Source organism: Octodon degus, unplaced genomic scaffold, assembly GCF_000260255.1.
Source record: "Octodon degus isolate 3935 unplaced genomic scaffold, OctDeg1.0 scaffold00005, whole genome shotgun sequence".
Lineage (NCBI taxonomy): Eukaryota > Metazoa > Chordata > Mammalia > Rodentia > Octodontidae > Octodon > Octodon degus.
This window is the reverse complement of record NW_004524581.1, coordinates 18,687,270-18,699,524: the sequence shown is the minus strand read 5'-3', so window position 1 is coordinate 18,699,524 and position 12,255 is coordinate 18,687,270. Positions and strand designations below refer to the sequence as shown.

At 38.9% G+C, this 12,255-nt stretch overlaps 1 pseudogene; it reads right to left on the bottom strand.

Moving 5' to 3' along the window:
• Nucleotides 1-11,708: 11,708 nt before the first annotated feature.
• LOC101586168 overlaps nt 11,709-12,255 on the bottom strand; it is a 1,543-nt pseudogene continuing 996 nt past the window's right edge.

The window sequence follows — 12,255 nt, the reverse complement described above, 5'->3', positions numbered from 1 at the left end:
ATATGTCTGAGAAAGTGATACAGGTTCAGAAAAACATTTATGGTATGGTATAATGTTTAACTATGTTTTGTATGTAAAAGTAACAGTGAGTTTTGTGCAAAAAAAAAGAAAGAACCAGCTCTTTGATTCATTAATTCTTTGTATTGTTTTCTTTGTCTCAGTGGCATTAATTTCTGTTCTAATCTTTATAATTTCCTCCCATCTTTGTCTTTGGGCTTTTGGCTTGCTTTGCTCTTCTTTTGTAGAAGTTAGAGGTGTTACATTAGGGCATTTATTCTTGTTCTGTTTTCCTAATGTGTGAGTTCACTGCTATAAATTTCCTTCTGAGAACTGCTATCATTGAATCTAACTGATTCTGGTAGTTGTGTTCGAATTATCGTTGAATTGTACATACTGTTTAATTTCATCTGTGACCCACTGGTTGCTGAAGAGCTTGTTGTTTAATTTCCATGTGTTTATGGAATTTTTGAGGTTTCTTTTGTTGTTAATTTCCAGTTTCATTACACTGTGGTCAGACAATATGTATGGGGTAATTTCTGTTTTCTTGCATATACTTAAGCATGACCTATGGGTCAGTATGTGGTCTATTTCAGAGAATGCTCCATGTTCAGTTGAAAGGAACATGTACTCAGATGTTGTTGGGTGGAACACTCTATATATGTCCACTAAATCTATTTATTCAAAGGTTTCATTCAGTTCTGTTACCTCTTTGCTAATTTTTTGTTTAGTTGAACTATCTCCTTGAGATAAGAGGGTGTTATGGTCCCGTTAAGATTGTGTTATTGGTTATGAGATTTTTTCATATGTCTTATACAATTGATTGCTCCCATATTTGGTCCACACATATTTATGACAATCTCTTCCTCTTAAAGTTTTCCCCTAACCAGTATATAGTGAACTTCTTTATCTCATTTGATCATTCTTGGTTTGAAATTCACATTGCGAATAGAAAAGTTACTCCTGCTTTTTCTGAGCTCCTGGAACATGTAGTATTGTTTTTGATCCTCTGACTTTTAACCTATGAATTACTTTCTTAGTTAAATATGTTTCCTGTATACAGCATATTGTTAGATTTTGTTTCTTCATCCACTCTGTCAGTCTACTTTTCTGATTGGTGAAATGAGTCCATCTACACTGGTGGTTTTAATGATATGTATTGTTTTATCTTTGTCATATTAATTTCCTGCTGTTGGTTTGCTACTTTACCTATGTTTAATTGCTTGTCCTTTGTAGTGGTTTCTTGCTGTTATTCTTGGAGTTGTGGCTATTTCATGTCTTTCTAGTATATCTTTCAGTATTATTTGTAAGGTTGGTTTGGTCATCATGAATTTCTTTAGTTTTTCTTTGTCATGGAATTATTTTACTTCTCCATTAATTTTGGAAGAGAGTTTTGTAAGGTTTACAAATCTGGGTTGGCAGTTGTTTTCTTGTACAATGTGAAATACTTCACTCCGTGCATTTCTTGACTTGATGATTTGTGCTGAGAAATCTTCTGTGATTCTGATGGGCTTTCCTTTGATCTGTTTCTTTCTTCTAGCAGGAAAGAATGTATGCTTAGTACATTGTTCTTGTGCTGAATTTTTGGGATCTTGACTATTACCTGACTGAATGTAGATTTATATTCCTTGATGTTATTTGGAGTTCTATATGCCCCAGTTATATATGAGATTGTTTCTCTATACTTGGGAAGTTTTCTGCTATTACTTCTGCAAATATTTTTTCTGTGTCATTTGTGTTGGCTTATTTTTCATTGATGCCTCTTATTTTTATGTGTTTTTCATCTTTGTATTGTCTTGCAGCTGTTGGATTGTTATTGCTTTGAACCTCATTGTTTTTACGAGATCTTTCCTGATCACTAGCTGCAACAATGTTTTCAACATCTGAAATTCTATCTTGTTTCATTCAAGTTATTTTGCCAATTTTTAATGGAATTTTTAATTTCCTGTATAGCTCTTTGAATGTTTCATACATTGTATTCCTTTTCTATATTGCTTATTCTAGGTTTCCATTGTTTTTTATACTCTTTTTTTATCAGTGTCTTCTTTTGATATGCTCAGACTGTAGTTATGACTTCTTTGTTTACCTGAGATACTATTTCTGATCTGATTTCCTCTGTACCCCTCTGCAGTTGTTTCTTTAGCTCAGTTACTATTATTTCAGAGATTTCAGACATGTGACCTCCCATTCCGTCTATGCTGATGTCTCCTGGATTTGTTCTGGTTGAGCTGAGAACCTGAGCTCTGTTTTACTCTTTTGTCTTATAATTTTCTGTTTCAGAAAGAGCTGTTTATTTTGATTTATATGATACTTTTTGTGAAATTTTGATAATAGGTAGCTATGTCACTACAGTCAGAGACTCTCTATAAAGAGTCCATCTTTCAGATATCTCTTCTATGTATCAGCTATTCTAGGTTTGTGTTCATCCCTAGATCTTGCCTTCTCTATTGGTTGAGAGTAGGATACTGGTTTCTGTCTGGCACTGTCGTCCATTCAGTATAGGACTTTGGTACAATTATTATCCTATTACTTCCCAATATCATTACCCAAGAGAGAACATGTGGTTAAGACAGATATAGTATCCTAGTTACAGTAGTACAATTAGCAATACTAATAGCAGCAAGTGGAATTTAGAAATTGACACACTTTGGTAGCTAATGGTTTTGAACTTTAAACCATATGAAAAAACGATATAGCTATACAACAAAATAGATCATAAATTAGAAATTTGTAGGCAAGCTAGTTCACCTGAGTTCTGTCTTGGTGCCTCCCACATAACTGGAACCATCACAGCAGACTAGCTCACACAAGTTCCCTCCTGAAGCCTCAGCACCTCTAGGTGAGCATTTTGCCTGGCTCAGCCTGCTGGTCTGCACGGAGACAATCTTGCTTCCAGTGAGCTTCCACCTGGCCCCGCCCACTGATCTGCCTCAATCTTAAATTATAAAAGATTAACCACAAATGACTTTTTAGAAATGTTGCTAGTGGCTAGGGAGATAGGTTGGTGGTCTAAATGCCTGCCTGGCAAACCCAAGGATTTGGGTTCGATCCCTGCTACCATATACTCTGCCAGCCCCATGCTGAGCCAGCCACTGAAGCCAAGAGTGGTGACACATGCCTGCAATCCCAGTGCTGGTGAGCCTGAGACAGGAGGATGGCTAAGAGTCCAAGCTGCATAGTGAGACCCCATACCAGATAGATAGATAGATAGATAGATAGATAGATAGATTGATTGATTGCTGGTATTTTCTTATGATTTCCTTTATTTTTACACATTTTGCAGGCTCTTCAGGTATAAAAGATGATCATTACAAAATACAAGAAAGACAATACGAAAGACAGAAAAAAGGACTTGTACACAAGTTTACAAAAGATGAATTACAGATTCTGAACCAATCATTTGAAGAGAATCCTTACCCTACATTTAACACCAAAATGGAACTTTCCAATCAACTCCAATGCCATTTGTGTGCCATTGTGGTGAGCTCATTCATTCAAGATTTTCTATGCATATGTATATATATTTTATAGATAATATGTAAAATTGAATGAACTATGGAATTGCTTCATAGTGTGCCACTTCTTATAACAATGTTGAGAGTCCCTTTTATGTACTTCATTATAGAGATGTATGCATTATGTGTGCACTTTATTGAAAAAAATGTGGTGAGATAAGCTCAGGAGCATGTACCAGTTAAGTAATGTTCATAATTTTCCGGGATGAGGTTTAAGACCAGGCAACTCCTTAGCCTTGGAAGACTTTCTATAAGTTGGATGTAGAGCTGAGAGTTAGCTGAGACATTTGCTATATAGTGGAAGAAGAGCAGGAAAGGAAGGATCCCAGGGTTTGGCTTAAAACAATGGAAAATTTGATTTATGCATAATGAATGAAGGAAGGTTGCAAGAGTCCCACTGTGAGCTAAAAACACTGAGATTATCAATTTGGACTGTGAAGTTGGGTATGCCAATGAAACCCCTAAGACATGAACGTAAATAAAAGGTCATACATAACATTATCAAGTGCAGAAAGAAGGACCACATTTGCTCTTGTCCAGAACCTGACATCTCTCAGTGTTCTAGGCACTTCAAAATCCTATGTGACATATAGTACCATGTTTTCAGGGGGATAATATATTGTTGGGAGCCATTGAAGCTGAAATTGATATGAGGAAGGGCAGGATGAGGCCTCATTGCCTAAAGCAGTCAAGTTACCTCAGTCAAGAAGAACATCCTGCCTGGACATTGTACACTATTAGTCACTAGGCAACCTTATGTCTTGCAACTTTGTAAAGGTGTAAGGCCCCTTACTATTCTTTGGGAAGCTTTACCTATCAGACTTGTCCACGCCCTGACCTCAGCTATTATCTCTTGTCTTCATTTTTGCAATCCTCTTGCCATTTTCTCCTAGGAACTACCCAGAGGCCAACAGATCTCTACAATATATGACAAGTTCTTTTAAAATGTTCCTACATTTGAATTGTAATAGTTAGGGCCAAGGATATGGCTGGGAAGCTGATCAGTTGCCTGTATAGAGGATCTTAGTTCAATCCCTAGCATTTCAAACTTAAAGTACTATTTGATACACCTTTTTAAATTTTCCATATGATTTTACTGTGTTGTTATCTGTAGATTATTGAGTGTATTGGTCATATGGAAAGCAGAGAACATTTCCTCAGTGGAAATAAAAAACACAGGAATGGCCTTCAAGAAAAAAGAAAAGTGCGACATGCTCTGCAAACAATGGACTTATAAAATTCATGAAGTGGAAAAATTTTAAAGGACATATAAATCTATCATTTTACAAATCATTAAAAAACCTGAATGAGGTAATATGTGAAAAAGGGTTTTGGATTAAAATGAGGCTCATGAAGCTCCAGTTGTGCAATCAGTTAGCGTATGCTACTTGTAAAATGAGGCTCACATCCTGGGTGAATACCCATGGTGGGATGCAGAAGCTGGCACGTAAAGGGTCAGGCCACAGGAGGCTTGCCCAAGACAAAGTCTGTCTTCCTTCTCGGTCACATCCTACAAGATCTGCCTCCAGGTTAGTTTTATAACCTCTGTAAAAAGTTTCACTTGTGATTCTGATCTATCACCTTTTGTGAGGTCCAAAAAGTGAGCAGGTGTGAAGATGTCACATTCATTATAAATATGACAAATTTATATTAGGCAGAGATGAATGTGTGTCCATGAAACTTCCAGCTATTATTGCAATTCTGAAAGTGGAGAAAGAGCCTAAAGAATATGCAAACATCAAACTGCTCCACAAAACTTCTCCCTGCACTAAAGCATCTGTGCCACCAGCAACTCCTTTAGTTAGCCCACAACAGCATCTTAGCATTTATAGACTCCTCCCCTAAATTTTGGCAATGCTTATTTTCATGAAATATTATCATCATTTTACGTAAGAAAAAGCACTAAAGACTGAACCATAATATGTTTAGGATTGCATAAATCATACTGCTGGCCTGTGAAAGACTGTTCTTTCCTCTGTGCATGAATATGGGATAGAGTGAGTTTAAGAATATAATTGAGAGCCCAGCTAGTTAGCTCAGCAGATTAAGTGCCTGCTTAGGCAAAAGCAGGGACCAGGGTTTGATACCCAGCACCACATGCCACACTGGCCCTACCCTTGGGCAGGGTGAGCCACCCACCAAGATCAGACGTGGTGGCACATGCCTGTATTCCCAGGACTGGTGAGGCTGAAAACAGAAGGATCACTATGAGTCTGAGTTGCTTGGTGAGATCCTATACAAAAATACTTTTAAAAAATATAATTGAGGATACATTAATTGTGAAGGGATAGCAGTAGAATAACTTGAGTAAATAATGAAGGTGTTCGAAGGTTTTTGTGGGAAGAATATTGTGTGTAAATGCTCAACATTATAGGTAGGTTGCAGACTGGTCAGGGAAAGATTTTCAAAACGTCAATTTGCACATCAAGAAAGGTCACTGAAAACCATGGACATTGGGAGTTTGGAATGGTACACATTTCACAACTTCCATAACAAGTCCCACCAAAGGCAAACTGGAATTCATTTGCCAGGTGGTCTCATGGTAAGGATATTAATAATGCTAATAATAGCTGAAAGGCTCATGGGCACACATTCACCTTTGCCTCGTATAAATTTGTCATATTTATAATGAATGTGACACCTTCAAACCCACTCACTTTTTGCACCTCACAAAGTGAGTGGAAATAGATCAGAATCAAGCTGGCCTAGTTAATGTTCCTTCCTTTTAGAAATGCCCAAGACATTACTAGAAAACTCACTTTGATCAATGTATTTGTCTCATTTCTCTTCAGAATTGGTTCAGAGATAAAAGAAAAAAACTACCACCTGCAGAGAGAAATAGAATCTCTGCTATCAGAAAATCAAAGGGAACCCCTGCACAAAGGGCTTTGAGGCAAGCCTGCTCAAAGAGCAAGATGCAACCTGACAACTCTTCCACAAAGCAGACTGTCTTGCAAGCCCCGGAAACAGGACTCTATGGATCTGGCTATTCTTCACTGGAAACACAGACTATTCCCAGTGGACATGTTGGCTCAAATGACTCTGTGTTCACAGGCATTAACAGGGAACAAGGGTTTTCCCCAGAATATCAAGGTGCCCTAACAAATAGGCTTTCTTCCACATACACACCAGCCAATTTTATTTATCCTAATACATCTGTGCAGTATTTTGGGAGTGCCAGGTCTGACCTATGGCAAAGCCACCATTCTCTGCCCTTCCATTCCCATTGTATTTTCACTAGCCAGGTGACAGGCCAGCAGCAACAACAGTATAACCCCTATTATCTGTATATGTCCTTTCAAGGACAGCAGCCAGACTGTTGGAGTCACCATCTGCAGCCGCTGTCACAGCCTCAGTATTACCAGGAGAATTACCAGTTGCCATTCCATGACCAATTTGTGCCATACCAGGATCCAAGTGATTTATGGCAACAGGAGCCCAAACTTGCATCAGAGCAGGAAAGTAATGATGGTTTCCTGAGCTCTCTGCTGAAGCAGGAACCTGGTTGGAGAGCAGACAGGTCTCCACCACGTCCTGGGCAAGGAATGTGGCAGGTTGACACAGAGATTTCAAGGGTCCAGTAACTTGAGAATGAAGTTTCTCCAGGTGGTCACTACTAACCCCATGAGTGTCTCCACCAGAAATGGAGAGCCAGACAGTAGGAGACCACCCTGTGTATGCATCGGGCAATGTAGGGAATGGTCTCCTTTTGAGAAACTCTAACTTTTATTTAGAATAACTCATTTTTATTTAGATTATCTCTAATCCTAAAACCTCAGAAATGTGTATGAAACAGTAAGCCTTGACTCACTGAATCACATACATACAAAATTACATTTGCCAAACATGGCACTTTTACTTCTAACAATTTTGTTCATTTTTATTTTATTACTTGGGTTTTAATTGATATAGTATATGGACTCACCACTGTGAGAGGGCAGAGGACTGTGTGTATTGCACCCTTTCAACTTCAGCTCTGCTTGCTTGTTAGTTTCTGCCAAAGCGCCCCTTTGGTTTCTCTTTCAGGATCTTAGTATCCTTTGTCGGGAGGTTTTAAAATGTTTTATTTCTTCTAACAATGATTATTTTTCCTCTAAAGTCTCTGCAGGCATTTAAATAGATTTTTCACATAGAAAATAAACATTTTTCCATACTGAGTATTGCACACTACAGATTCTACCTCTGTGATACATGTGTCTAAAAGTTTTCCCAGGTTGGCTTTGAATTTGTCACCCTTTAACTTATTCAGCCGCCAAAGTAGCTACAGCTGTGTAGCTCCTTGTCAGTGCAAAGAACATTCTGTCCCCCATTAACTCAACTAATTCAAGTATATGTATTTATGTGTTGCTGAGTTACTGTTTCTAATATTTTGATTCAGAATTTTCCACCTTATATTCATGAATAAGTTGTACTCATTTCTACCCACTGGGATTAACTTTAAGGGTGTAGGGTTTATTCAGCTAGTCTTAGTATACAAAGTGTGCTTTTATTATGATGTTTTTAAATTCTTTTACATAATGGTATTTCTTCATTAAAATTTTGACATTTTTCAACAACTGTGTCTGACCTTTCCTTTATGAAAAGTTTTCCGTAAGTTGCATATTTTATTTTTTAAGTTGCATATTTTAAATGACTACAAGACAACTATTTCTCACGGACCCATGTTTGGAAGTTGGGTTTCTCCAAGAATATGTTCATTTCACCAAGGGCCTCGCATTTCCTGTGACGAACTCATTCCAGACATCCCGCATTTCTCATGCTTAGCCCACCAGTCTGCTTAGTGCTTTATAATTGTACCTTCTATGTGTTTCCTGATGTTATGTTCCTAGTTTCTTCCCAGTTCCAGCACTGAATACCTTGGAGGTGCAGTTCCACAGGCCCGAGCTGAGGCTCCTGCGGTTCTTCAGCTATGGATCCACACTTGTTCACTTCCCTAGGAGTTAAGTTGCCATAAATGTTCTCAATGAAGCTAGAGGAGTAGTGGTAACCAGAGCAAGACTTGTGCTGGGTCCCGTGGATACACAGTTCCTTTTTTAATACCTCAGTGTCACCTCTAATGACCCTGGGACTCTAGAGCGGTTGCCTGTGACCTCCCACCCTTGGGAACTGGATTGTTCAGGAGAAGGTCTCAGTTATTGCATTTTGGTTTTGATCTCTTCTTTTGGTGTCAGGTACTCCCTTGTGGGGACCACTGAAAGTGGAGTGAGTCTTAGTGGGAAAAGACTTTGCAGGATAATGGTCCACGCCCATTCAACTACAGGAAGAGTAATTGGGATTTTCTCCTCAGTACTCAGATCATATGTGAGCATGCAGAGCAAAGTGGGAGCAGCATTCTGAAGGGTGAGCTGTGACTCATTCCTTACTGTGGATGCTTAGAACTTCTTGCATATTTTCAATGTAACAATCATGTGTAGTTCCAAATGGTTTGCAACCCATAAAAGCCTGTGGAGGCTTATCCTAGGTGCTTTTTTCTTTCTTCAGACAAAATACCCAGTGTCCAAAGTTAATGAGGGAAAGGTTTATTTAGCTTACTGTTTACAGAGATTTCACTCTGTAATCAGCTGAGTCCAAGGCATGGTGGCATGGCAGAGGGGCATCACAGACGAGAAACAGTTCATGGAAGCAGAAGACCACAAAATCAAACGAGGAGGGAGACAAGCCTCTTTCTGGCCCTCATATTGTAAGCAGACTACCTCCCCTAGAGCAGATGCAGCACTCACGCCCTTGATGGTCAACGTCAGGATCACAAACCCTAGATTCACCCACCTCTAAAAAGCCCTATGGCTGCATGATGCTTTGGGGGTGCATCTAGCACAAATCATGGCAGGGTGTGCAGGACAATCTCATTGCTCTGCAGCAGGATAAAGGATGCAAGGACTGAGAAGTGCCAGGTCATGAGGTATCTACAGGAGGAGTTAGGTGCTGAGGAATTTGAAAGTCCTTGTAATCTTCCTGCCACTGCTGAAAAGCCTCTGTGAACTGAAACGAGGAAGGATCCAGTCTCTTCCTCTCTGACCTCCTGTCCAGCTGTGGTGCAACAGGCTCTGTGTAGAGTTTTCAGGGGGATAACCAATTCATTCTCTTGCAAAGTTTGTGTCAGGGAAGATGTGCTCAAAACAAATTCCCCCAAGAAATGTCATGGGTGATTCTGAAGACTTACACTGGCCCATCTGGAGTTCATGCCATCCTCCCTATTGTGCTCTTGCTAGCCCACATCATGAGCTGCTGTTCTCATAAATGGAAGGAGGAAAAGCCATGTGCCTCAGGTATAAGAGCCAAGCTCAAGGAAGATCTGCCAAACTGTCCATTCAATAGTTGACAAAAGTTAAACTCAGTTTTATACAACCAAGACACATATTGAAAATATAGGGTAATGAATCATGCTTTATGTTATAGTTTATTCATTGCTATACACATTTTAATACATAGCAAAGATTCAAATTCTAACTGAAAAGTTAAGACATTTTTATCCTCATTGAAAAGATTTTTATTTTTTTTAAATACTCTTTATTTTGAAAACTGTGACCACTGTCTACTGCAGTCTCAAGATGTATTGAGGGTTTTTTTTAACCAAAATGGGGAACAATGGAAGAGAAACAGCCATTAACCATTAAAATAAAAAGCTTAATGAATTTTTATCATTTTAATAAATATATATCAAGAAAACCTTACTTTATAACAACACATTCATATATAAGCATCTATCTAAATTTTCGACATCAAATGTTCATCGAATATTGAAAATAAAGGACAAAACATTACTAGGCTACTGAGCTAGAACACAATAACATGTTTTAAAAACTGGTCCTTGTGGACAACTGTCCAAATGATCCTCATACACTGTATGAATGAGACCTATGTTTAATATTAACAGCGATAATTTAAAAAAAAGCTTTATCTTGAAGAAACCGAGAGGACGCACTTATTTCCTCCATTTGGCATTTGGTTACTGTGAAATAACGTGTACATAGACCCACGTGAGTCAGTAACGTTGGCAATGGGAAGAGTTCAGCAGGAGGAGCTGGCTGGCGTGAAGGCGGGTGAGGGGACCGCCCTGCACGCCCTTGCAAATGCACAAGTTCGTTATTGGAAAGAATGCTGGCCACATAGCAAGTGCAGATCGAGTCCCATTTCTCCAAAATAACTTTCCAAAAACTAAAATCTTTACATTCTTTAAGATAAACCTTATTGATGACCACATCGTTTATTAACATTGTGCTTCTTAATCAACAGCAAAAGTCATGTATAACAAACCATATGCTTTTGTAATCTAAATGATTGAAATGATGCAAAACAGATTAAAGTATAATGCATGCCACGAGGTTCATGAACTTCATTGAACAAGATAACAAAACAAACAACCCAAAACCCCCAGACCCTAGCAACAGACTGTTGCCATCAAAAAGCTCAAGTAGCTGGTGCTGGTTCCTACCAGGTCTCTGTTGCCTCCTCCATGCCTATCCAAAAATACCAAGCCCAAAGCAACTGGGCTCAAAAATAAAGGAATAGAGATATTGAATCAAAAGTTGAGCACAATAGTTCAAAGTTAACAGTTTCCAAACCATATGGATCCACTGTGGGGGTTTTTTTCCTGTTTGTTAAATCCCTTTTGTAACTCTGATTTATCCTTAATTTTTACATTGGCAAAAATTAAGATAAAGTAAGGCACCAAAAATCGCCCTGTATACCACCTCCTTCAAAGCCTCATCACCCACCCCAGGCAAGTGGGAACTTACAGGGAATCCCCTCTGTGCAGATTGTGGATTTCGGCCCCCAGACAGGTGTGTCTCATTGAGTACCACTGTTTTCATGTGTCCCACAGACTGTTAAGTACAGACACTTAACAGTCTCGCAAAGCCATTTCATCTAGCTCCCTGTCTTTAGTCTTTTATTTAGAAAAACAATACTGAACCCTACAGAAGCAGCAGACATCCTTGGTTGGCTGTGTGCTTATCACATAACTATGCCTAATTAACCAACAAACACGTTGAACTTTTGTAGCTAGTGACAGGCCTCTGGGGGCAATGGAAATATCACAAGGGTACACTGTCCCTCATCTAATCTAGTGATTTTTTTTTTTTTTGTAAGAAAACTAAGGTATACTTTGAAGCATTGACTGTTTTCTTGGTAAAATCACTACATTTATAAGTAGTTCACTGATGCCTACTATACAGATGTTTTGTGCAATCTGCTCTCCAGGCATTGACATAACACAGCATGTTCATGGTATCATTTTATCAGTTGTACAAAACTATAAAATCCATTCAAAATAAAATGCATGAAAGCTAACTGGTCATGCTGCACATGCTTCCAGGTTTCAGTGAAAAGATGGCTCATATTTTGCTTCCTCTGCTGCAGCACAGTTTGTTACTTGGTAAAGGTTCTTTTTTCCTTAAAGACTTTCTCCAAGACTCACATTATTTTTTTTCATCATATCCAGTCTCAAAATCATCATAAAATTGGCCTTTGCACTCAAAATCAAGGTCACTGCCCACAGGTTCATGGCTAAGGGGGTCACCATCTCTGTTAGTGTTGCTGTTTGCCTTCCCATCATTTAATTTGACCTTTTCCTGAACACCAAGGGACCTGATATTCGTATCAAAGATTTCATTGGCGGGTATCTGGCCATCGCTCTTGTACACAGCTGCACTTCCTTCATCGAAATCCACCTGGTGGGAATAACTTGGCAAAGGAAGAGGGGGAGAAGAGCCTCGAGGAGGAGGAGGGGGAGGGGGAGGAGTGG